The following is a 27821-nucleotide window of genomic DNA, read 5'->3' on the forward strand; positions in this document are numbered from 1 at the left end:
GATCCTTCACACAGCTCACCCACAATTTCCATGCTGTCATTCCCCTGAGCATCAGCTGTGATGTCAGCTGTTCACATCACAGTGACACACCTTCATATTGCAGCTGTATTTTAAATATGATTTCTCCCTCTCTCTCCTTTGGTGTTTTCTTGGTGCTGTGCCTCACCATTATCTCAGATTCATCAGTGCATTACTTCATCAACCTCATCAGCCTTATCAATCTTAGCAGAAGTCATCAAACACCGATCTCTGGACTCTATGGGGGAATCTAACTACTGATCAGGACTGAAGTTCCTTAATTCAAAATCTCCCAATAGATTCTAAGCGTCAAAAGACTTCTGACAAAACTTAATCATGAGTATCATCTGTATGATAAATAACTATTTTTGATTCATTAACTTGTCTGTCCTGATTAAACTTTAGCATTTAAAAAACATTTTCTGTTTTTGGGTAGATAAAAGTCTCCTTTATGAAAACATATCTGTGACTCCTCATGCCTGCCAGCCTGGTCCCTTACACCCTCTGAGACTGAATATGTGCTCACTATTCTCATATGTGAAGTGATGAGATGTAAATGTTGCGGCCAGACTTGGGAAATCTGGAGTTGTCCATGGGTGTAAGACATCTCAGCTGTGTTACTACAACAAACACATTTCCATCACGTCGACATTGTTGTCACCTCCACAGAATGAATTAAATTAAAAGATTCAACCAAACAACCAACTCTCAACACACTGAGAAAAATGCAGTTACAACATGTAATATACTATTTGAATGATTATAATATGTAAGTTTCTATCGTCCAACACAAGTCAATGAAAAGTGCACAGTGTTTATTAGGGCCGAGCACTGACAGCAGTGTGATGGTCCTATTGTTCCTGAAAGAATTAGTCTTCTTCTTCATCTTCTTCGCCCCAGACCAGGTGAAAAATGTGATATTTTCTGGTTTGCAGAAGTGGGTACGGCAAAATGGCTCAAAGGTGGCCCCTAGACGAATTAAAAATTTGAAGCCCTGTAGAACCTGATAATGTAATAATTTCCCAATAATGTAATAACTCCTAATAATGTAAAAAAAACCCCTCATAACTCAATAAAAAATGTAATAATGTTATTACAATATTATTACACCATTATTAGGTTTTGCAAAAATAAGGTTAACCCAACTTTGCAAATCAACTCTCTGTTATCACAGTCCAACTCTCCCAGCTCACTGCTGCTCGCCCCAGAGCCTTTCTCGGGGGACCTCCTTAAATGTAAGCCTTTTCTGTTGCAATGTTCCCTACTCTTAGGACAGAAGCCCTTTTCTTATTCTACTGACGAGGTCCGTATCCAGTATGTTGTGGGTTTACTCCGGGGGAGGGCTCTTGACTGGGCCACGGCCTTATGGGAGGGGTCCCCTGTTTATTTTAAGTCTTTCACTCTGTCGACGAGTTTAAGAACATTTTTGACCACTCAGTCCAGACTCGTGAGGCATCCAGTCAGCTTCTTTATTTGACAAAAGGCTCTCGCAGTGTAGCTGAGTACTTTTTAACCTCTTAACGCACGCTGTTCCGTCTACGGGACGGGACGGATGTTAGGAGGTAGCCACAAGTTCTTCTGGATGTTTTAAACACCAACCCTTAAACATATATATTCATGCCGTACATCGTTGGAAAGCTTAGATTCTCCTGATTCATTCAAGACTACTCACGACTTATATGGTTGCTCACAGACGTAATAGTATTAGCGATTAGCTCGGCTAGCCCCTGAGCTAAGTAAGAAAAGCTATAATGCCTACATACCTTCAAAGTCTTCTCTTTATCCACAACGATCATCTTATGACTCAGGACTTTCTGTACAGCTCGCCAAGTATCCATTCTTGTGAAATATGAAATCCGTTTCCATAAAACCGGAATACTTTCCTCAATATGTCAACATGTATTTAGTCCAACACGTAACGTAATACCACAAATAACAAACCATATACGGTCCGTTTACGTCATTTCCTGACCTGCACGTCCATCTCAGAGTACACGTGACTAGATGTTTACGACCGTGAGCCTCTTCTGCTTCTGACGACACCACACACAAGCCAATCGGTGTTTAGGATTAGGCAGTACATGTCTCCAAAGCCAATGAGGACATGTGACCGACAACAATGACGACATGGCTTTGATTGACTGCTGTTCTAGCCTATGGAAATATTCGGTGAAATGAAGTTGATAACCTTTTAGCCAATAGTCTGAGGTTTCCAACGGTGTATGACACTAAGCTATTAGGTTTGGCTGTCCATAAACAAACTCCAAGCGTAACCGGCGTGCACCCGGTGCGTAAAAGAGTTGAAGCATATATCATTACGCACTCGGCATTTTGGTACACGGTTGGTTCTTCCTTGACTTAACATATGACTTATAACAAAATAAACAGATAGATAGATTGATTGTGGTTATACAGCTTTGGTAACCATGGTAACCAAGTGTCCATTTGGAGTCTCCAAAAAGGACCTGAGGAAAACGCATGGACATACCTGTTGAAAAATAATTCTGAAAAATTCATCTTTTGGTATTTTGACTCCAAATTTGGACTGCATGAAGCCAAGACCTATGGCTGTGGCCTCGTTGTGTCTATATCCTGCTGAGAGGTCCCTGAATGTCTGTACACATGTCATTGTAAAGGCAAACCTATGGGCGAGTAAACAACCCCATCATTGTAACCTCTGCCACTCTTTGTCAGTAAGTTACAGAATCACACACTCACTATGTGGGATCTGTGCTGCTCACAACTTGGGCATGTCGTTTAGGCTAACAACATAAAAAATAGGGGCGTGTGTTAAGTGGTTAAAGCATGAGTTAGTGGTGACAGATGAGACTACGACTTTTGATACACTCGTTTCTTTGGCTATCATGCTGGATAATCGGCTCAGGGAGCGTAGGAAGGAAAGGAGTAGTCAGCCCTCAGTATCTCACCCTTCTGCTTCCCCCACTTCCCATCATTCAGTCTCCCAGCTGCTGGGGTTTTTTTCCTCTCGCCAGCCACCAAGCACTCTCAGTAGAACCAATGCAGCTCGGCCGCACCCATCTGACGGATACGGATACGGACGGAGCCTTCTGTCCATGCCCTGCGTTCATTTTGTCCGTATTTCTGCACGTTACCATAAAGCTTACAGGGAGGGGGGGGGGGGCAATGTTACTATTCCTACTCGATACGTAGCTCTAGTGAGACACGAAGAAGAAATAACAACGTCGGAACTTTTTGAGGAAAGGTTGTGAGAGTTGGTTAGAAACTTTAAACATATCGTTTCTGTCTTTTATGGAAGAGGAACATTATCAATATCTCCTCCACAGTCGCCATGTTTGTTTTTGAGTTTGTTGTTGTCATAAACTTTTGACTCTGTGCTGCCCCCTGGTGGATGTATTGGTTAACATCCATGCCAACGTAAAGGACGCATGAAAGTATGTGAGCAGTGACGGTAACATTGTTTGAAAAGGACGTAAACATCTTCGTACTTACGTTGAGTATAAATGGGCCTTAACACACTCCTCTCAATGAACATGAAAACTGTTTTCAATAGACATTGCAATGTCTTTTTCAGCGACATATTGTGTTTTTACTAATAATACATAGGTTTGTCACAGTTTATAACACTAGTAATAGAAACCCGTTAGGAGAATGGTCTAGCACAGGGGTTCCCAAACTTTTCCATGGCATGGCCCGATTAACAGCATTAGCTTCTGGCCAGGGACCCCATTTGCAAACCCACCAACAATGCTACAGAATATGTAAAGAAACATCAACTTTTAGAATGATCACTACTAATTATTACATCTGTTTAGCATAAGAATATTATTAACTAACATGTTTTCAACACTATTATATTCCCACTGAATAATAAACTCTTCAACAAACTGTTGACAGACAACAGAACAGAACAAAATAAATCAAACCTCTCTGAAGTTTGTGTGTGTTTTTGTGTGATAGACAGAGATTACACTAGTGGGAGGGATGGGCTTGGTGGCTCATAATCTCAGGGTTGATAGTGGAAAAAAATCTTGAGCGTGAACTTTTTTCTGTGCCCTGGGAGGTGGGAAGGGTCGGGGGGTGCTATGTATGCTGCACCATTTTAACACATAACATATATAACATTATCATATCTGCCATATTGTCGCATTGCTCTGACTACAGACAAGGATTAAAGCAAAAAAAATATTTTCAAGTCATAAACTGTTCACTATCTACCATAGAAACCCTTTTACAGTTGCTTCCTAGGATTTAAGGTAAAACAAGGTGGAAACAGCTCAGAAAACTAGATTATATTTCATCCAATAACCATTGCTGCTCTTTTCTAAATGAAATGGAAAAGTTTACAGGCAATAATAAGGCATACTGTAGTCGGAGCATAGTATTTTATTTTAGCACCTTCAGAAAATAGTTATTAATATTATACAAATTCAAATAGTCCATCAGATCTTTGCACAGACAGTGAGAGGATTTTTATTTTTTATTTATATTTATTGCGCTCTTGCCTTGATGACAACATCCTGACTCAAAATATGAGAAAATGGGTCATTTTTCATCGGTTTGCCAGTGATTTTATCTTTTATTATTCTAAATATGAAAAGAAAATCAAACCATTTTTAAATTTCTGCTCATCACTATGACCAGGAAAAAGAAAACATTTGTGGGGAATTTCAATATAGTATTTTGTATTTTAAAACAATAATCAAGTAACCACTCGTTTTTTGGGTGGATTAAATTAAATTACTCTTCTTTACGTTTTACTTACTGTTGCTGTTGTGTACTTTTAAACAGCATGCAGGTGTTGAGCTGCAGGGTTGAGTGGAGGTGTGTGGGGAAGCTAACGCAACAGTGTCCAACAGCCGCTAGCTCTATCGCCGCTTACTGACGGAGCAACTCTGTCCTCCATTCAGTGTCTGGACCTTTTAAACAGAACAGTGAGGAGGAATAAACAAAGTCCTTCTAAGGCAAGTCATCTCACTCGGCGGCAAAATTGGCCACGCCTCCGGGCAGCTATTTGGCCATAGGAAGACCAACCGGCTATCTAAATGAATAGGGAGAGAGCTGTATCTCCATTTTCCGAGGTCTAAGGGACATAAAAAACATATGTTTTGAAATCACGATGAAAATCAAACTATAAACGCTGAAAGGGTTTGATGGTTTGGTATCAAATTAACGTTTTAAAAGCCTTTTTCCTTACAGGTATCTTGGACTGCGCATGCGCAATACTTCACGACAGTCTTCATTTACGGCAGGCACTGACAGCAAGACGTCATCTTACGCTCACAGCAGAGACAGGAGTTTGCTCACAGTCAACTTTCCCAGATCATGCCACCATTTTGGATAAAGCATTACAAAATATATGTACACAAAGTAGTATAAACTGCTGATCATGTGTTTTAAAATGTCGCTGTTGAAAATGACTTCCAAGTGTCGCAAAAACGTGACCGCGTAGGACCAGCAAAATGATTGGAGCAACGGCACCAGAAGAGGCGGGACATGTGCAAACACCGGCCATCTTGGCGTTACGTAGTTTCCCTATGCATTTCAATGGGAGTGATATGTCTCCTCTTATTATAATGTCTCTGGAATAAAGTAGTAGTATTCCTGCCGTGAACAGACTCTCAAAGGAGAGCAGCGCGTTGACAGCTAACAGCAGCAGAGGCTAACGTTAGCTGCTCCTCCGTATCGGGCGGAGCAGCAGACACACACACAGAGGTGGAGAGTTGTCATTTAGATGCAGTAATAGTCTGCTTGCTTTCAACATCATTTTAACAATTTATTGATATTTGGAAATTGACTCACGGGCTGCCCATGTCTGCTCTGTGTGTTTGTTGTGATAATAATGTAGAGTATCACATTATATAAAATTATTATTAATATCTCATATATGACCTTTGGGCAGTCGAATTGACGGGAATTCATCATAGTGACGGGGAACTTTAATCCCTGCTACAGATTATACTACAGCAATACAAAGAAAGGTCAGTGGCAATAATACTCCAAAGAAAAAAAAATGTGATTAGTATCCTAACCATTGAATTAAAGGTATGAACAAGGACACTGATTAAACCACTTTTCCTGCACCATTTGCTTCAAAATGTCTTCCTCAAGTGCAGTGGTGTTAGTACTGGCAGGTGGGCAATATGTGTGTGAACGCAGGTGATGACACTCAAACGCCATAAGGTCGCTTCTTTCCGCAAACTCTGTATTGGCCTTGCACAAGTCCATTTCACACATAACCTGTTGGTTTGTGCAAGCTGTTATTTTAATTACATGGCTTGGAGTGCTTGGTCCTGTGAATGTTCTTTTCACTGCAAAAATACCATTTTGTGGGTCAATACACTGGCAACTTAAATGGCATTCAGCAGTGATATCTTTTGTTCCAGTGTGTTTCCTCTTAAGATGCAACCTTAAATTGTACCTATTCAGTGTAAGGCCACAGTGTACACACTGGATTTTTTGCTGCTGTGGTCCATGCACACAAATTTGTGGCTGGCATGCTTGTTATGTTGCAACGGGGGCTGTTACGGGGCTCTTGGGAACAGACGTTGATCTTTTGATTTAGGTCTTTATATGAGAAATGAATAGATTTCTCCTGATTACAGTATTGACACAGCTGAGGCAATGGAAATGTGAAAAGTCTCTGCATCCAAGACTGCATTTGCAGATACGGTATTCTGCAAGGCAAAATATTTATTTCATTAGAGCTATTGACAGCCTCACACACGATGCGCCTACAGAAGCACAAGTACTTGTAATTGGTAGGGGAAAAGGGAGGAGTAGGGTTATAGTTTATACCCAATAATATGTTAGAGTAAATTCATACCATACCTCCATGGTGGACTGCTCCATCTAAGTGGTTTCTGGCTCTTCACCAGCCAGGGAATGGGTGGGATGCTGTGGACATGTCCACAAAAGAAGAAAAACAACTCACCATTACATTCAAGATACACAAGGGCTATTAGCATTAGTGTTCTTTTACATTTAGGTTCATTCATTTATATATAATACAACATTTCCACGTTAGATAACTTTTGTAACGTTACATATCTCATAAAACTCATAAGTTCGTCATTTCCATTCACTTAGAATTTTGATGTATACATACGCAATGAATATGCCATGACTGTGTATAAACACACACACACACACAGCTAAATTAGAGTTACAGCTCCACAACAACGCTAACGCTAACAACGCTAACATCCCGTAGTATAATGTTACTACACTAGCTAAATGTTGACCATTAACCTACCAAGATACCCTAAAGTTATACAACTACAATAGACAGCAACAAAAAGTTTTTAATTTATTGCATTTATTGTAGCAACGTCATTTCACTCACCGACACAACTTTCAAACTTCTCTTTTTCTTTATAGATGTGGAGCATATAGATGCGTTCAGTGCTACTTGCAGTTCTACTAGAGGATGACAACTTTCCGGGAATCCCGCAGGTCACGGGCGGTACTGAGATTACTTTCACTGTTGATCACGTGATTGAGACAGGACGGGGGAAAAATAAACGGGAGCGGGCGGGAGTGGGAATCATAGTACATCCTTTTTTATATATATTGCAATTGCAAATGTATTTATATTGGAGTTATAATGCAGTGTGCACTTCTATTAAAAACGAGGTGGCAGGCATCTTGGTAGTCAATCAACAGCTGATCCCCAGAGAAAAGTGGACCAGGTACAAAACCTTAATGGTTGAAACTTGTTTATTTGTGCTTAATAAAATTTGTAGTTTGATACAAATTTGACTAATTTTAGCAATAGCAAGTACTCATTTAAAGCTGTTGGGATTTTATCATTCATGCAAAGGGAAGGTGTACATATAAGGAAATTAATAGTTTTATACACTGGTGAATTAAGTGTTAATCAGTTAAAAAAGAAACATTGCCTCATATGAGTACATTATTTCTTTCATTAACTACTTGCTGTTCAGAGAAGATGCCTTATCAGGTCCTACTGATCCCAAATATCCAGGAAAGATTATAAATGCAAATAAAAGCTTGGTTCTCAGGAGGTTAATCTTGTTATTGTATTCATGTAAGGTGCAGACACAAAGCGTCATCCATCATGAACTCACACTACATGGAAAACTAGCCACAGCCTCACAAATAAACAACCTGCTGTTCCACTTACCCTGAATGTGGATCTCTATGCAGTTAACATAATAGCCATGGTTTCTGTGTTTATTTTGTTCAGGCGGTGTTTGAAATGATTCATGTAAAAATGTGTTTATTTGGGGGGAAAAAAAGATGTAAGAGGCTCAGCAGCTTACCCTGTTATACTTTCCTTTGCATGAGTGATTGTTTACTTGAATCTCTATAATAGAGCTGGTGAATGCAAAATTAGCATGACCCATACAACCACAATGGTTGAATTGATGAAAATACAACAGATTGAAATAAACCAGAGTTATCCTTGAACTACGTCACATTAAATAGGTCATAAATGTATTTCTAAAAAATGTGTAAAAAGCATTTCAACCATTTAGATTTGAATTGTGGAGCTAGGCTTCACAAACTGTGTTTCAACATTTCTGTGTTCAGGATTTAGTGGGCGGGTCTGATTAGCATAAACCCACCCCTACTGCTGTAGAGGTATAAATACATTCAGCACACACTACTGCTACTACAGTCTACAGTTAGCCAGTTAGCTGAGTTAGCCACTGAGCTAGCAGCAGAAAGCTCTCAGACGCGTCCATGTTTCTGGTAGAGGTGGTGACTTGATTGACAGGTGACACTTGGTAGGGGGCGGGGTTTCAGCGGACTCGGCGGGCACTAAAATAGCAGATACAGAGGCTGATTTTTACACAACTTTGAAGCCCAATTTCATATACTTGGCGATTTTTTTAATCGGGCAGGGTGGTTAACAACACACTTTTCTGTGGTATGTGAAATTCTGAACACTTATGTATGTGTATTTAAAGATGTTGTGTTTGGATCAGTAACATTAAGTGGATGTGGAACTTAATGGTGAATTCTTTCGTAGGGTGTGGGTTATTCTATAAGTCTGGTGAGATTTTTTGCCTGAAAAACTGCTGTGCCATTTTTTGTTAAATTTCAGTGTTTTCCAGTCAATTGGATAGCTGTGCAGATGCCATATCGACTTCTTTAGGAATATATTGCATCTGCTTAATTGTGTTAATGTTATCTAAAGTGGTTCTAAGTTAAAAGAAAGAAGGAGTCGATGTGATTTGTCTGATCAAAGAATGTAGACATCCAGCCAGACATCAGCTGCTGATTTAATTTGGCTGCAGTTCTATTCCATGCTGTAGTTTATATCTCAGAAAAACACACTTGACTGGAGGATTGATTGTGGGATCTGCACCTGCAAATGATTATATGTTGACAAGAGACTCCTGTGTGTATTTAGAAGAGGAATAAAGCAGGTGAGCTGTGAAGAGGGAGATATTGATCCAAACCTCAGAGGATGACCTATTTCTCAGCTCGGCTTCAGTCCTGGAATATTCTTCTTCGGCTCGTCTGGTGCTTCAGCACAGTCAGCGGTGATCAGATTAGCTACATGACAAGTAGATAGGTGCACCATATACAATACATATAGATTTCTTGCTCAGAATACTGGAGAAAAATGAAGCAGAGAAATTGGAATCGCAGACCTCACAAGAAATGTCTCTATCCAACCGTGTCACGTCAAGTCAAGTCAGTGTTATTTATATAGCGACAGATCACAATAGAAGTTATCTCAGGGCACTTTTTACATAGAACAAGTCTAGACTATGCTGAGACCCAACTTTCTCCCATAACTATGATACTGGTAATAGGAATATGACTAATTATAATAATAACAGGTGTGGGTGTCACTGAAGGCAGTCTGCAACCATGATCCATAGAAGCATGCAAGATAAGAAAGGACATGTAATAATAAATGTATTATGGATATCTAGAGTGTAGTCATGCTGAGAGTAAAATGACATGATCTATTTTCCTGCTCCAGTGTCAAAGTCTAGCAGATGCTGTTGAGTGATTTCTGGAAACAACGACAAGTGTTACAATTTCTGCTTTTTTAAAACTTAGCAATGTTTCTATAAGAAGGAAAGCTTGCCAAAATATAATAATAATAATTATGTTGAATTGCATTACCTCATATGGGTTGGTATTTTTCTGGTCACTGCATGAAGTGTGCATATGATATAGTAGTATATACTAGATAGCTTAACCATTAACTACAGGTCATATTTCACACATCACATTCATACATTAACACATGTTTGATTAAGATAATAAAAAAAACATTCACAATCACTGCTTTATAGCATTTTACAGAAATGTTGGAATGCTGTTTTTTTTAATAAACACAGATCAGACTTGAACATTTACACAAAAAAAATGTGTATTTGATGCACAAAAATAAAAAAGTTTTATTTCCATTTTTGTATACTGTGGGTCACATTAGGAAAAGTGTGGCTGAAAGAAATGTGTATAGGGGGTTTTAACAGCTCTCACACACATATGTATATATGTTTAAAAAAGGGTCAAATTTGATCCTGAAGAGTATGGAAGGGTTAAACTGAGGAGGTCTAAGCCAGGTGCATGATAGCAGACTCAGCAGTATGTGTGATAGTCTTCAGGACCCATGTTTATGTGCAGCTGTCAGAGCAACACGTATTAAATAGATGTTGGGTGATATTCTATATGTTCTTATTATCAACCTATCCTACTGATCCAACAACTTACAAACTCTGTCATAGTGGTCCAAAATCTATTGAAAACACATCAATGAGTCACACTGCTTTATTGAGTGATATGTTCCTTCATTACCATGAACACACTCTGTAGTTTATTTTGACTCCCACAAACACTGTCCTGCTGCCAGACGTACTTACTAGTGCACCACATGTGGATGTTCATCTGCCAGTGAAAATAGTCCCAACACATACGTCTGTTGACAGAAAGCCAAATAACATCAGACGTGACCTTTTCATGATGTTAATATGTCACTTTATTCTATTTGAGCATAACACTCTGCCATGCAGAACACAAGGTGCAAGTAGTTTCTCTAAACAGCACATGGAAATAAAAATATTTTAAATGCAATATTTATAGTCATGTTATTACATTATTTCCACTGTCAGTAAATATTAATTATGAAGTATATCTATAAATTGAATCACAAAAAAATAACCAGTTTTACACCATGGAATTGGGCACAGTTTCAGTAATCAGGGATTCATAATTGAAACTGAAAATATATGTATCTATATAAAGACACCTGTCAAATGTTGTTCTGTTCATTTCCATCTATGCATATTCATATTTCATATTCATATTTGCAGATTCAGTACTGTCTTTAACTTAATGAGAGAACTTGGCTGATGTATTATAAAGCTGGACTAACTTTCCTATAACCTGCCTCACATGTCAGGTTTACACAGTCCTGACTCACTTCAGCTGATAAAATGTTCAACACAATCTAAAGTGGCCTCTTGAGAGTACCAAACTATCTCCAGCTTTTCTGTTGCTATAAAGACAGACAGGTGGTCTGCAGATGTTAGTAGGTATTCAGGAATTGGAGAGGTCATATTATGCCATTTTCCCAATTGAATATTATTCATTATTATGGTCTATTTAGAAATATTACCATGTTTTTGTCGTCAAAAAGCGCTTAGTTACAGCTGTACAAGCCATGGATACAACCACACTGTCTCAGTCAGACTGAAATGAGCCATCTTGGCTCCTGCTCCCCCTTTTGAAAAGCCAACTCCGTTGTGATTGGCTTAGAACACAATGGAAATGTCATACCCCTCACCATACACAGAATTCGGCTCCCAAAGCAGCCTGAAATGCTAAAAACGCTGCAGTTGCTACAGTAACAATGGCATTGTATACCAGTCTGATGGCTAATGGTAAACAGACTGTACTTATATAACACTTATAATAATTATGAACACATTACATATGACATTTACTCATTCACACACATTCATACACTGATGACAGGAGCTACCCCACAGGAGGCTAACCTGCTCATCAGGAGGAGACTAACTTTCTTGACTAACCACCATCAAACCTATACTCTGTATACTTAAAGTCTGTGTAAAGTAAGAACAAATATGTGTTCTGAGTTTGACATACCACAGAAAAGTGTGTTGTTAACCACCCTGCCAAATTTGAATGATTGAAAAAATATATAATATATAAAATTAGGCTTCAAAGTTGTGTAAAACTCAGCCTTTTTCTCTGCTCCCAAATGCTGTTCGCTGAAACCCCGCCCCCTACCAAGTGTCACCTGTCAATCAAAGTCACCACCTCTACCAGAAACATGGACGCTATGTCTGAGAGCTTTCGGCCGTTAGCTCAGCTGCTAGCTAACTCTGCAGCTAATTCAGCTGCTAGCTCGGCGGCTAGCTGTTAACTCAGCGGCTAACTCAGCTAACTGGCTAACTGTAGACTGTAGTAGTAGTAGTGTGCGCTGAATGTATTTATACCTCTACAGCAGCAGGGGTGGCATTTATGACCTATTTAATGTGTTTAGAAGAAAATGTCTGAATTCACTTTACACGGTCTTTAATTGGCTTCAAATGAGCAGTAATGTTCACAGTTTCTCTAAAGTCAATGAGTGTATCCTAATCAGCTGTTAGTGTAAGAAAGAAACATAACATACAGCACAACTACTTTTTAAAAATAAGTACATCTCCCTCATCTGCAGTTTAGTCACAGACAGTTAGTGTTGTGTTTCATTCATAAAGTTTCAGAAAAAGTCCTGCTCGATATCCACTGAGGTACAACACAAACCTAAAGGTGTTTGCCAACTTTAGCTGGAACTTTGTCATCAATAATAAAATGTAACCACTCAGCTCTTCTGTCCTCTGTGGCTGAGGGCTGGTAGTCTTTACAGTCAATAACAGAACATTGTGTGTGTTTAGCTCTTTGTGTTTGCTACTGGTCCAGTCACTTATGAAAACATCAACACCAAACTGACTGGGTGGTCTTATTCCAGTTTGTGTGTTAGTGGGCATATCAGACACCCACATATATACGCACAAGCACTGAAAAAGACTTTCTCATAATACCCCTTTATTCAATATATTCTGCTTAAAATAAAAATATCAAAAGGTTTAAAAAAGACCTAGCTGTCTTCAGGGACATTTTGAAATATCTCATTATTCCAAGACCTCCAGACTGCTACCAACAACCCGACTATTTTAGTTTTAGCTGAATCTTCACCTTGAACACAGCTGTAATTTCAGCTGCCACCTACATCAAACACAGTTGGGTTGATATGACGCTTAAAATTCATCATGAAACCTAATTATTATTCTGTAAACACACATTGCTGATTTGATGAAGTTTTATAACTAAGTTGGGGAACAGAGACCACGACTCATACCGTCACACCTTATCTGCTCTTCTCTCCTTTGTCTCAGTTCTCACATCCCTTCCTCCCAACCTCTATCTAATATTCTCTCTCTTTTGTTTGATTTCCTGGTAACAGCCCCCCCCCACCCCACCCCCCCAGAGTCTCACCTCACTCAGGTTCCCTCATTATACCCACCACAAGATCTGTACTACATCCCACACCTCCATCCATCCAACTGGAACCCTGATTCTAACCTCATTCTTTCATCCCTTCATCCCCCTCCCCGTACCCTTCATTCCTCTGTCCCTCATCCCTTCATCCCCAACCCTTTGACTCTCAACCCTCATCCCTTCATCCATCATCCCTTCATCCCCAACCATTTTACTCTTAACCCTCATCCCTTCATCCATCACCCCTTCATCCCCAACCCTTTGACCCTACACCCTCATCCCTTCCATCCTAACCCTTCTCCCATTGTCGCAATACATGTTTAAACTCATATCCGAGTCAGCATGGTCTTTGTTAGTGTATTAGTATTAGATGGTGTTCAGGCAGTGAACTCATTTATGCATGTGATAATTACACCATTAGAATAGACAACATATATTTTGTTGAAACAATATCCACATATTACAATTCCAACTCAGGCCTTATTGAATATGGCCAGTATTTTCATTATGTTCAATTAATTCATTACTGATTTTTGAGCTCTTTTGTCTCATAATGAAATAACCATTCTAAACAGCTGCAAGTCTGTGTGGAGAATGATAGATAGACTAATTGCATCACAGAAGGCTTGAAGAAAAGAAAAGAGTACTTGATAAGGTCTGGGAGCTGATGTTAGCTAATTAACATTGAATAAAAACACCATAGTTTATTAAAAAAACATCTGTTCATAATTCCATTGAGCATAAAAACTGTTAATATTCACAAAATTACCTGATATATTCCTGATCTCAAGTGGTATAAGTAAAATAATCTACGCTGAGCCAATCACAGTCAGGGATCCTGTGGGGAGTGGAAGAAATGCAATTTAGTCTCAGTAATATGCAGATATAGTATCATCAGGATTCATTCATGTCTGTAAACTATCTGTGTTTGATAAAAAGCTCTATTTAAAACCCAGAGTGGTGCACATATGGTTGTGTTAAAAACACATATAAATAAAGATGTCTCTATTATTTATTTTCACTTTGTTTTAAACTCAGTGCTTTTGTCCTCAGCGGAGGCACGAAGCCCAAAAAGAGCCACACTCAATTACAGACTCAGCCTTCTCTTGAGCAACGGTTCTGTCTTCATTTCAAGGCGTAGCAGCTGTTTTCGTACAGAGGCCCTAAGAGCTCAATGCATTGTAACTTACCAATTTGACAACACATGCACAGCATTTAGAAAACAAATGCTGCAAAGTGAGAAAACACAACCAAATACACAAATGCTGTAAATACAGAAAACACTCAGATTTTTGAGCTAGGGGAGAGTGGGGTAAATTGAGCCATTTTTTACCTTATGCTGTCCTCTAGGATAGGAAAATGATACAGGAGTAAAATGAAAACACCTACTGTAATTTCAGAATGTCTGCTGTCAATGGAAATGATAAGAATGGATATATGACAAAGAGCAATGACTTCTCAAAAAAACTCAACTTGCCCCAGTTGAGCGGTAGTTGTTTTATTATAATACATACCAGTTTAGACTTTGTAGACTTACATTAACTTGTGCCTCATGGTGAAGTAAGTAGAACCACTGGCTCAATTTACCCCAAGGCGTTTGGCTCACTTTGTCCCACAGCCACCTTTTTGGAAAAACAGCCTAGCTTAGCAATTCAGGCTAATCTTTAGCTAAATGAGTCGCATGGTGTAAAACACTGGGACATCATCAATTACACATAGAGAGTAAAAAGACAGGACACATACAGAGGACAATTTAAGACAGCACAAATAAAGACATGGACAAGTACTCACAAGGTTCACTGATCAGAGCAGAATATCATTTAAATGGTCTTTTTATTCTGCTGAAATGTAGAAAATTTACTTTGACTTTTTTTGTGTGAAAAAAAACCTATTGACCACACCACAATGAGCCATCCACCACAGCCAAAGGGAAATAAAGGCTGCTTGCAGACTTTATGGTCACATGACAACTAATGTGTACAGCTGCTTAGATACAGGGGGTGGGTCAATTTGGCAATGGCTCAACTTACCCCACTCTCCCCTATAGGTATTGGGCCTCAGAATTCAGGCAGCACACGTGTATACTTATGAGTTGTGGGTGCTGTGCATGTGTTGTCAACTTGGTGAAGGTGTTTTATTCATTTGCAGCTTTCAGAGTCCCACAGTCACTAAGTCTCAAAGGTCAGAGGTTACAGATTTCTTTGAATTTTCCCAAGTATTCTGTTAACGCTCTGATTGAAGTGGGATTGCATGTCTTTGATTAAAAAGTTGGAGCACAGATGATGTGTAATGCGTGTTATTTTGGAATGGAACTCGTTGTCATGCTCAGGCCTCATGGGAAACGTTTAATGTACACACACTGTATAGATTATGATTTTGTTCTTATTCACAAAGTCATAAGATCATATTATTTTTCCACTGGGATGCACACAATACAACCACAGATACAAGCATGCACACACACACACACAGTCAATCAGAAAACTACATAAATCTCATGCGTCGTCATCTATACACTCACTCACTCACTCACACACAGCTTTACTATTGTAGCAACACAGTCACTTCCATGTTGTTCTAATTAGAGAGCTATGAGAAGAAATGTACTGACAGTATACAGTGTAACTAGATCTCTCCTCTCTCTAACAACACATGCTTCACTCTTCATGGCTCTCTGTTGTCTGTTGCTCCTCCCTACTTTCCTGATCCTTTCTTTGTCTCCTATTTTTTCCCACATTTCTTTGTGATCAGAATAAATCCTCCAAACTCCACAACAAAATAACACATTTATCATTGCGTTTCTCCATGTCGTGCTTTTTTCCATATCTGCAACTGTTATGGAGATATGAGATGAGAAAGCACGAAAAAAATCAGTGAGGTTACATCACGGATGGTGTGTTCAGGTGGATCAGAAGATGATTAGTAACATGCATTAATGGCAAATGAATGTGTACAGACTGAAGGTTGGGAGGGGTGGGGTTAGTGCATCATGAGTCTCCTTGCAAGTCCCCAAGCAGAAGGTAGAAGGTAAGCCTGGGCTGACCCTAACTATAAGTTTTATCAAAAAGGAAAGTTTCATTTAAATTCAGAGAGTGCCTGCCTCCTGGACCCAAACTGGAAGATGGTTCCACAGGAGAGGAGCCTGATAACGGAAGGCTCTGCCTCCCGTTCTGAATTCTGCATGAATCCTAGAATCCTGCATTCAAGGTGCACAGTGTTCTAGTGGGGCTTTATAGGTGAGAAGAAGGATCTTTTATTCTGGATTTTACAGGAAGCCAGCGCAGCCAAGCTAAATTGGGAGATATAAGATCTCTTTTTCTATATTCCGGACCAGCTGGAGAGTTCTTGGAGACTTGAATGAATTGCAATAATCCAGCCTAGAAGTAACAAATGTGTAGACCAGTTGAGACAGGATGTGTCTGACTTTTGCAATGTCACATAGATTAGGACAGATCCTGATCAAACATAACTCCCCGATTCCATACAGTGGTGCTGGAGACAAGAGTAATGTCATCCAGGGTAGTTATGTCATTAGATAATATGTTTCTATGGTGTTTGGGGCCAAGTACAATAACTTTTCTCAGTGCAGTGGCAGAAAGTTGCAGGTCATCCAGGTTTTTATGTCCTCAAGACATGCTTGAAGTTTATTTAACTGATTTTTAGTGATAAATATTATTGGGTATGATCTACATAACAATGAATATCCATTTCTTTGATGCAGTAACACACTGTTTACCTAGAGCCAGGGTCATTCTGACATCACGGTAAAGCTTCCATGTCAGCTGAACAAACTGCTGACCCTCTATTCACAGAATAATAAAACTGTTGTGGGAATGAATGATACAGCCCTTTAATACTCTGTGCTGAGCAAAATCAATTTCAACCAACTTTTAAACTTTTTAAACAGCTGCGGAAAGTCTGTTTTAATCAGTGGTCCAATTCGTACACTCTCCTGTGGATCACAATCATTAACCTCCACACTTGGCTCCAGACTGCGTGCAGGGCTCACAACATATCTTCTCTGACCATTTTAATTTGTTTTGGGAATGCTTTTTGTTTTGTAAGACAGACAGTGTCCATCCTAACAAGCTTAGTAGCCAAATGCTCGCAGCTTATTTGCGGCAAGCTGTGCAATACCAACTCCACGTATTGGCCCCAGCTGTCATTACCCCATCAGCTGTTGATCTCACCATTCAGACTATTGTGACAAACACGTTTTCCGTCCACTTGAAGTTACAAAGATAAATAAAACAACCTCTCTCACATAGAACAAGTCTTTCAATCTAAATGATTTGAAGTGGACTCCCATTGGTACCAATGATCATTCTAGCTTTGAAGCCTTGATGTTAAAAACAGTTGACTCAAGTATCGCCCCCTATAGGCTGGATTTCATTTTCCTCACTGAGTTCTCTTTTTATTCTCAGTTGTTGTGAATCACAAATTTCAATCTCTGGTGTTTTTAATTTTCACGTTGACCCTTCATCAAATGTCTGAGCCACTGAATTTCTGGGTAATATGGACTCTTTTAACTTTGTGAAGCATGTTTCCATTCCAATCCATTACAATACTTTGTCAGATCATTTCCTTTCTGTCTGTGGAGGAGATGGGGATCTCAGATTGTCTGTACATCATGTTTGGGAACATGCTCTATACTGTTCTCAAACCTCATTTACCTGCTTCTTAATCCCGCACAATAAACCAGTTGATTGCAGGCAAAGTCTCACATGGTTAGATAGTATCTTCCCTATTCTGTAACATTGAGGTCCATTCTTCCTGCCAGAGCACAGAGGAGTTAATCATCTGGTTTGACTCAACTTGTGTAGACATCTTGGACCCTATTGCCCCACTGAAACTCAGAAAACCTAAAAGTAAAACTCAACCCAAGCTTTAGGCAATTATGTTGGAAAGTAGAGAGAAAATGGGGGAAAAGACAGGCTTGAAGTCACAAGTAGTCACAATTAATACAGTCTTTCAACCTGCTTACTGCCTGCCCTGTGCCAACAGTCACTTGTGATGAATTTCTAAACTTTTTCACAATTGCGACACATCTGATCATTTCACCTCCTTGTTATGTAAGTTTGAGCCCATGTACTGTAGCTTGCTCAAATTAAAGAAATAGTATCTCACACTACTCCCCTGGACATTGTTCCTACATGCCTGTTAAAGGAAGTGTTTGACACTGTAGGTCCTACAATTTTGCTCGTCCTTAACAGCTAATTATTCAGTCCCCTCTTGCTCTTGCATGCAGCAGTACCTCCCATTATTAAGAAGCCTGTCTATTTTCAGTTCTTGTCCTTTTTAGAAAATAAAAATACTATGGAGAGATTTCAGTCAGGCTTAAGGGCATGTCACAGCACAGAGTCAGCTCTACTTAAGGTTTCCAATGATCTACTGCTGTCTTATATCTCTAGTTAACGTGCCATATTTATTCTACTAGACCTTTTATGCTCCGCCTTTGATACAGCTGACTGTACTTTTCTCCTGAACTATCTTGAGCACCAGGTCAGTGTCCAAGGTAGCATCCTCCAGTGGTTCACCTGCTACCTAACAGATTTTTTTCTGTCAAAACTGGAAACCACTTTTCTTTCTGCTCCCATTACCTGTGGAGTACCTGAAAGCTCCATTTTAGGGCCTATATTATCCACCTTATACATGCCGTATACATTCCTCCCATTAGAACCTGGTGATAATAATGACAACACTTTTAGATCCCTCCTTCACTGCCTCCAGGGTGTTAAACATTGGATGGCAAAAATTAATTGTCTTCAATTAAATGATAGTAAGACTGAAGTGGTCTCATTTGATCTCTACAACTCCATTTGGGATATAGCCAAACACTTATGGTCCCTGACCCCTAACCTTCATGCCCATTCCAGAAATATTGGCATTATCTTCAATCCAACTTTAAAACATGACAAACAAATTAATACTGTTGTGAAAGGTTGTTTTTTCCAGCTAAGAAATGTTGCCAAACTCAAACCTTTAATCCATTTAATGACTTTAATTCCTTCTCAGCTAGATTACTACAATGCTCTTTATTTGGGTATTAGTCAGTCATCCTTGTCTCACTTGCAGCTGGTGCAGAATATTGTTGCTAGACTACTAACTGTTGCCAGGATGAGAGACAGTATCACACCTGTACTGGCGTTCCCGCATCCGCTATCAGTCAAGTCTAAAAGTAAGGTTCTATTATTGTATTTAAAGCTTTACATGGCCTGGCACCCCAGTGCATTTATAAGCAACCTGCCCTCCTTCCAACCCCAGATCCCTCAGAGCAGCTGCTCCTTGCTGTCCCTTGATTGAGGCTAAAGGGTTAGAGTTAGAAACCAATCCAAGGTGGGAGGATTTGAGGGGCTAGTGCAGTTGTAAGGGGTGAGAAGTTCTGCAATATATAGACAGTTCAGAGACTTTTGAAGGTTATCCTGTAATGCATGGGGAGCCAGTGTAAGGATGTAAGGATAGGGGTGATGTGGTTTCATTTCTTGGACCTTTTTAGTAATTGGGGAGCAGCATTTTGGATTAGTTGTAAGTGGGAAACTTACAACTGAGACATGCTAAGGTAGAGGAAGATACAGTTATCATCCAGTAGGGGATCTGATTCTTTATAGGTCAGAGAATGAGAAGAAATGCCTAATTTTGGAGATGGTTCTGAGTTAGTTTAGATCACTATCAAATATAACACCCAGGTTTTGGTTCAGGTTGGTCTGATGTAGGCAGAAAGATGACTGAGGTTCTGGGCAATAACAGTGGTATGATGTGGGGGCTAAGTATGATGTCAGTCTTGTCCTCATTGAACTGAAGGCAGTTATGAGCCAACCAGTCTTCAATGTCTTGGAGACAGTTTTATAATCGGGTTACATCAGCCTGATTTTGAGAATTGAGGGGGAGTTAGATCTGAGTATCATCTGCATAACAGTGAAAAGGGATGTTATGAGTTTGGATGATTCTACCCAATGGGAGCTTGTAAAGACATAAAAGATGTGGACCTAAATCTGAGTCCTGAGGAACCTCACATGAAATATTTGCAAGTATGGAGGATGATCTGCCAATGGAAACATTGAATTGTCTGTTTGAAATGTATGAATGGAACCAATCATGGGTAGATCCAGAGATGCCAACCCAGCATGTCAAGGGATCTAAGAGAATTGTGTGGTCGACAGTGTCAAAAGCTGAAGTGAGATCTAGAAGAATTAAGATAGAGCATTTACTGGTATCATAGTAAATGCAGAACAGAGAAGCTCATTAGTCATTGCAAGAGAAGCTGTCTCTTTGCTGTGGTGTACGTGGAACCCTGACTGGAATTCTCAAAAATATTGTTTTGGTTTAAAAATGACAGAATCTTTCTAAAACCGTAGGTAAAAAAGAAAGCTTAGAAATTGTTTTTTGAAGAGCGGCTGAACTATGGCATGTTTAAAACAAGACAGGACTGTGCCTGTGGTTAAAGAAATGTTAATATCAGTCAGTATGCTAGGACCAACTGCTGCAAGTGACTGTTTTAGGAGCTTTGTTGGAATTACATAAAACTGACAGCCAGTGAGCTTCATGCTTGCAATTATGGGCCCAAGCAAGGGTAAAGAGAAAGAGAGAAATTATTAAAAGGGTCCTTAATAGCCAGTCAGACATATTTGATAGGGTGCAAAATATTTGATCTATGCTGTCAATTTGGCTTAGAAAGAAGTCTACTAGAGACTTAGACTACTCACAGCTAATTTAGGAGGAATTTCTAGTGCAGCAAGCAGAGATGTTAATTATAGGAGTTATAGTGCTAAATAAGATCCTGAGTTATGAGTGCTCTTGGTCATAATATCTGAGAGGAATTTGGCTTTGTCATCTTCAACTGAGGTTTGGTATTTGATTAGAAGCTCTTTGCATATTTCATAGGAGACATTCAGTCCATCTTCTTTCCACTCACTCTCTGCTTTCAATCCTTTCTAATAGATTGCATGGTTTCTTTCAGCGAGGGGTCTGCATTCATCTTCCTAGCTCCAGTTTTAAAAGGGGCATTAGAGTCTAGATAGACAGACAAGACTTATGGAAGAGGTCTATTTATTCATTAGTGTTTAAATGGGTAGAAGAGGATTCAATAATGGACTGTGGGATCAGCACTATAGGCAATGGAAAAGAGGCTTGGGTGGTTCAAGTTGATTATACCAGAGCAAGCTGGGGCAGCCAGTTCTGGTATGGATAGAGGAAGCTGAGGGTCAAATACAGTAAACGTATGGTCAGACACTCTCATAGAAAGCGAAAGCACTGTGTATGATTTTTTACATTCAAATTGCACTAAGTGAAAAGATTCAATAAGATGCATTGTTGCCAATGAATAAGTAGGACAGCATTTATTAAAATGACCTAAAATTGAACAGAAAGGAGCTCAGAGATTCACTAAGAAAGGCTTTGTTTAGTCTATAGGTGATAACAACAATATGATATATAACAATATGCATTTAGCACAAAACCCAGAGATTTAAAAGTAGAGAAAACACCAAAAGAAGCAGGAGACATATGATCAAATATTAATATAGATTACAGCAACACACTAACACAACAACTGTTCCTTTACTTATGTTTTGTGTGTGTTTATGGGATAGTATTGTTATATTATCTCTACTGCTTTTCTGATGTCACCTGCTGTCAATTTTATTTTAAATATGTGTTTTTTGTTGTTTTAAAAAAAACATTTAATTTATTCCACACAGATAGAACATACATGAAGATGTACTGTACATAAATTACACATATTATATATATTACACACATATTATATATATTACACCCACTCCCACCCACATACAATACTACCTTTCCTTTCAAGTCTTACTGTAATTTTTTCCATAATAAAGAGTGTTTTTACTGTCTGTCTATTGCATTATGTTGGGGGATTGTGATCATTTTCCTTGCTATCAGGAGCAGGACTCTCAGTAAGTAGTTACGTTCTCTGTGTGTCAGATCCTCAGGTAATATCCTGAGTATGTACTGTACAGGGTTGGGTCAAGATGTAGGTCAATACCTTTACTTTCTTTACTTCTTTTTGCACGCATTTCCAAAAATCTAAACTCTTTGGGCAATAAATATATGAGTGAATTCACCCACTGTCCCACAATTCCTCCAACATGAATCAGGCGTATTACTACTGTATATGTTAGGTGATAGATGGGGAGTTCAATTTCAAAATGTGTTGTATAAATAATCTTGACTTGATTTGATTTATCGATACTCTTTCTGGGTCCTTTCATTACATCATTTAGGTTATCATTAAAAAAAAAATCGTAACAGTGTCAAAACTAAAAACTGTCACTATATAAACTCAATAACATCTCACTGGAAACAAATGTAATATGTAAATAAAATAAATAATATCCCTGACATCACTGAGTATTGAGTAAGGTTTAAAAATAATGTAGAACACAGACATCAGTCGCTATGAGTCATTCCTCCTGTCCTCTGTCCTCCCTCTGCTGTTGATGTGATTCACTGCTGTCAGAGAGAGGAGGGGGCTACTGTCTCAGCCAGTAGCTACTTTAGAAGAATTTATCAACTTTTAAAGGCCTCATGAAAATGGAAATTAAAACATATTTGGCTTGTGTACAGTGAGGTATATCCCTGTGAAACTGAATATTTGAGTGGTGCAGTTACAAAATCTTTCTCATTTGATTGGACCACTACTGAGTGCGGTATGGAGCTGTGTTGGAAATGAAAATTAAAGTCTGTGTAAAGTAAGAATAAATATGTGTTCTGAGTTTGACATACCACAGAAAAGTGTGTTGTTAACCACCCTGCCAAATTTGAATAATTAAAAAAATCACCAAATATATGAAATTAGGCTTCAAAGTTGTGTAAAAATCAGCCTCTTTCTCTGCTACCAAACGCTGTGGGAGTGCCCCCCGAGTCAGCTGAAACACCGCCCCCTACAAAGTGTCACCTGTCAATCAAAGTCACCACCTCTACCAGAAACATGGACGCCACGTTTCAGAGCTTTCTGCTGCTAACTCGGCGGCTAACTCAGCTAACTGGCTAACTGTAGACTGTAGTAGGTGTAGTGTCTACTGAATGTATTTATACCTCTACAGCTAACTAGCTCCACAATTCAAATCTAAATGGTTGAAATGCTTTTTACACCTTTTTTTAGAAATACATTTATGACCTATTTAATGTGTTTAGAAGAAAATGTCTGAATTCACTTTACACGGTCTTTAATGTCATGACATGAAAAGTTTTTGCCCATTGATACCCAAATACACATATCTTCCAATCTCTCTCAAAATTGCTTTGTTAGCTACTTTCACCCACAAAAGATGAAGAGTGATTTTATATGATCAGTACGGCTAGCTACTCGCTTAACGTCACTTACGATTAGATGAACTTTTGTAAACGCCTCTGAATGTAGGATGAGTCATCAAACATGTGAAAGCATTTAACAGGAAGAGAAAAGAGGGATTTTGATGTAAAACACTCTCATACTGATTAAATGCTATTTATTTGGCACACACAGGGCCAAAGGATTAAAACTGGGAAAATGTGTTTTTCATTTCATGGGGCCTTTAAGATTTGTGGCAAAGACAAACAGGCTTCATACAGTTTTCATTTTAGCTTGTTTGTAACAATTTGCTAAAGCTAAACAAGCGTGCTGTGCTTTGTGTAAAATGTTCTGGTAGAATGTGGACACACCAGGTGGAAATAACACTTTTCTAAATGTTTCTACTTGTTAAACAGATGTTCCAAGTTATCTACACTTCACCTGGTTCACTGTGTCCACTGTGGCCTTTCTGCTCTGCTGTGGTGCACACACACACACACACACACACACACACACACACACACACAGCAGAGGACAGAGTAGTGTGACCATAAATTACAGCAAAATGCAGTACAGACTCTCAGCATAGTTTTGTTATGCTCATTCAGCTTCTATCTACAGCAAACTCTGAAGAAGAACTTGAGTGATTTTATATATAAATAATATATAAATAATGTAGATCCCTGATTTAGTGGTGTGTTAGTGGTGTAAAAAAAAACTATTTACATCTGCATAGCACATCTATCACAGTTAAGGGAAGCTTTCAGTGTTTAATTGCCTCTTCCCTTGTACCAATTTCTAATCAATGCATTTTTTAAGTATTTAAAATACCAATGAATCTGAGAAAGCAGCATGTCATAAAATGATACATAGTGCAAATGTTATTCTTGTCATGCCATTGTCAGTCTTGCACCTAGTGATGTACATATAGCTATAATGTTATTATACTGGATTTATACCGCAGCAACATGGCCAGAGGCAGTAGTCTCCCCTGCCAGAAACAAAGGCAAAGTCAGAATAAATAGATGTATGTTTAATATGGATACATAGAAATATAAATATTTTATTGTCATGTCCTGCATGAAAATTGTCTTTGGTCTCACTGGTAAGAATAATAAAACACATAGAGTACATAAAGTAAACATAGACATATGTCCGGGAGATATATGTACCCCCCCCCCACCCCCACCCCACCCCACCCCACCCCCATCCCCAGCTCCCAGCCCCCACACATATTCACACACATCCGGTATAAGGCAGAAAGCACCAATTCTAGCCCATTTATAGTGCTCTTTGCTACACTTCCCTTTCATCTAGCTTTCCATAGTTTGTTGATCATGGAAATTGCATTTGGAATAAAAGAGTCTTGTAGATTTTTTTCCTTGCCATATGTACTCTATAGCGCCGCCCTAGGGGAAGCAGCTTGAACTCAGAATGGAGGGGGTGGGTGTCATCATCTAATATTTTCATAGTTTTTCTGTGTACTGCAGTGCTGTCTAGGTTTTAACCACATACGTATTAAACTAACCACAAAGTTGCAAAAGGACTGTTCAAGTTCCAGTGTTTTTTCTTTTTCACACTGAAGGTCTAAAGACATGATGTTGCATTGCTGTACAGATTGTAAAGCCTCCTGAGGCTACATCTTTGTGGTCCATGTTCCATTCACCAAGTTATAATAAACAGGAATGATCCTAAAGAAAGGCCGTTCTTTATCTCAAAATGTTGCCTACTGTGTTCCCAAAGGTGTGTGTCCACCTGTGAAAGTGTGTGTGTGCCCTGTGACAAACTGCTGACCAATCCAAGTTGTACTTTTTACACTTGACACCCAGTGCATGCTGGGATCCAGGCCCTTGCAACATTAGATTAGATGAACAGGTGTAGAAAATGGATCAGTGAGAGTGTGCACCTGCCAAGAACTTCATTCCTCCACCTGTCAAGAGAAAAGTGTTGACACAATTTACACCTTTCTCAGTACAGACTAGCACAGGTGTGCAGGATTGTAGGTTCTCCAGGGAAAACTTGGCTCCATCTTCTTTATATATCCCAGATGGCTGTCATCACAGGCTGACCTCCTGCCTTGTTCACATAGCTCCACCATAAAATATCACCCATTTAGTTTTATTAATGCTATAAATTCTCTGGGATCCTGTGCTATAGGCAGAATGCGTATACTGTCCTCCACACCTTTTGTTAAGTTGTTTTATTCTCAGTCTGTTATTCCATTGAGTTAGTACATTGGCTATGTAGTACACCACCAGTCAAATATTACTGTCTAACATCTAACATTTCCCATCAGCTGCTGCAGTCACTCGCCTTGTCTGCCATGTCTGACAGAGTTTTAAGAGTGGCTGTCAATCACCCTTTTTATATCAACTAATTGAAACAAACAAAAAACTATGTAACAAATTAAATCTATGTCACATTCACACACCGTTGGCACAGTCATCAGGAGCAATTTTGGGATTAAGTATCTTGCCCAAAGACACATTGACACATGGTCTGAAGGAGGCAGGAATCGAACCTCCAATCTTCTGATTGGTGGACAACTGCTCTACTTCCTGATCCACAGTCACCTCTTAAAAACAAACTTATTAGAGTGCTCTGGTAGCCAGTCACCAAGCGGTTATTGAGATATTCTGGCTTCACTTTTGGGGAGCTGTCATGTGGTCTACTTCACAGTCTATGGTTCAGGTTGAGTTCAGAGTTGAGTTGAATTGAGTTCAGTTCAGTTCAGTTCTGTTGACCTTTCTAGGGCCCAATTTAGGTGTTTATCTTTGGGTAAATAATTCAGTGAAGTACTTCAGACCAGCACTTAATGTTTGGCATTCCTCCAAAAATGTTTTTTGCACATTTGTTGTGATTATATTGCAACACAATCAGTGATATTGAATCAGAAATTGCTGTTTGTTTCACTGACTTGTCTACAGTCTGGTGGAGCTGCAGGCATGTTGATATGGAAACTGCTGGTCAAGGTTGTGTCTTCATCCCTTTGTAGCTAATGGGGGAAGAGGAAATAGGGCTTGTGCACATACAGCTTGTTCCACAATAACTGAGATTTAGAAAACAGAACCACACATATGTATGTCTTTATACATCTGATGGAAAGAATGTGTATGCATATTACAGGTTTTGTGTGTACACAGTTTTAGGGCCTCAAATTCTTGGTGGGTTCAGTCAGAGTATGAACTGTCTCCACATACATTTGGTGATGTGTTGCTAGTTAGTTATGGCAGTTTAGGTCAAATAAAAAGCAAACAGTCAAATTTGCTGCAATATCCAAAATTGACATCAGGTTCAGTCTGATGTCCCAGTGAAACAGCAGTCAAAGATGGAGGAAAATGGGAGATAAAATGTGAACATGTCGCTCTACTAGCTATTATGACACACAGAAGCTAACAAAATCAAGTCTGTTTTTTTAAATGATGATTTTAGTCACATTTGATGTGATAAATGCACACTCCACAGAGTAAAATGGAAAGGGATTTTGTTACATAAATAAGAAATCATTTGAAATATTTTTGACACCAGCTAGGAGACAAGTCGTTCCTTTTTGTGAGTTTTTAATACTTAATGCATTTATTTCTTTGTTCATTACACATTCAACACCAATGGAAGGATTTGACAAAAGTAAAGAATATATAAAGCAACATAATCTAATAACAGACTGAAGTGAAAATGTCTGATTCTGCCTTTCATTCTCACATGTCTGGTTTGGACTGGAGAGATGTTCTAGACAGATAAGTGGGCAGCAGTAGTCATATGGCTGAGGAGCTTGTGGAGTGGACTGCTCATCCACTGTGCTGGATGGACTGATGGAGTTCATCCAGAGGAAGCAGCTGTGCAGACATTCTGCCTCCAAGCACACATGTGTCTCTGTTCAGTGTTACTCAGTCTGCTAGATTCACACAAACGAAATCAAATGATCTCACTCGTCCATGGGCTTGTTTATTATTAAGATGAAATTCAATTGATTAAAGAATAATAATTACAATTTTCTATTCAGTCTCTGATAAGTGGTGAGTTGTTGCTTCTC

The sequence above is a fragment of the Scomber japonicus genome, chromosome 22, assembly GCF_027409825.1.
Source record: "Scomber japonicus isolate fScoJap1 chromosome 22, fScoJap1.pri, whole genome shotgun sequence".
NCBI classification, from domain to species: domain Eukaryota; kingdom Metazoa; phylum Chordata; class Actinopteri; order Scombriformes; family Scombridae; genus Scomber; species Scomber japonicus.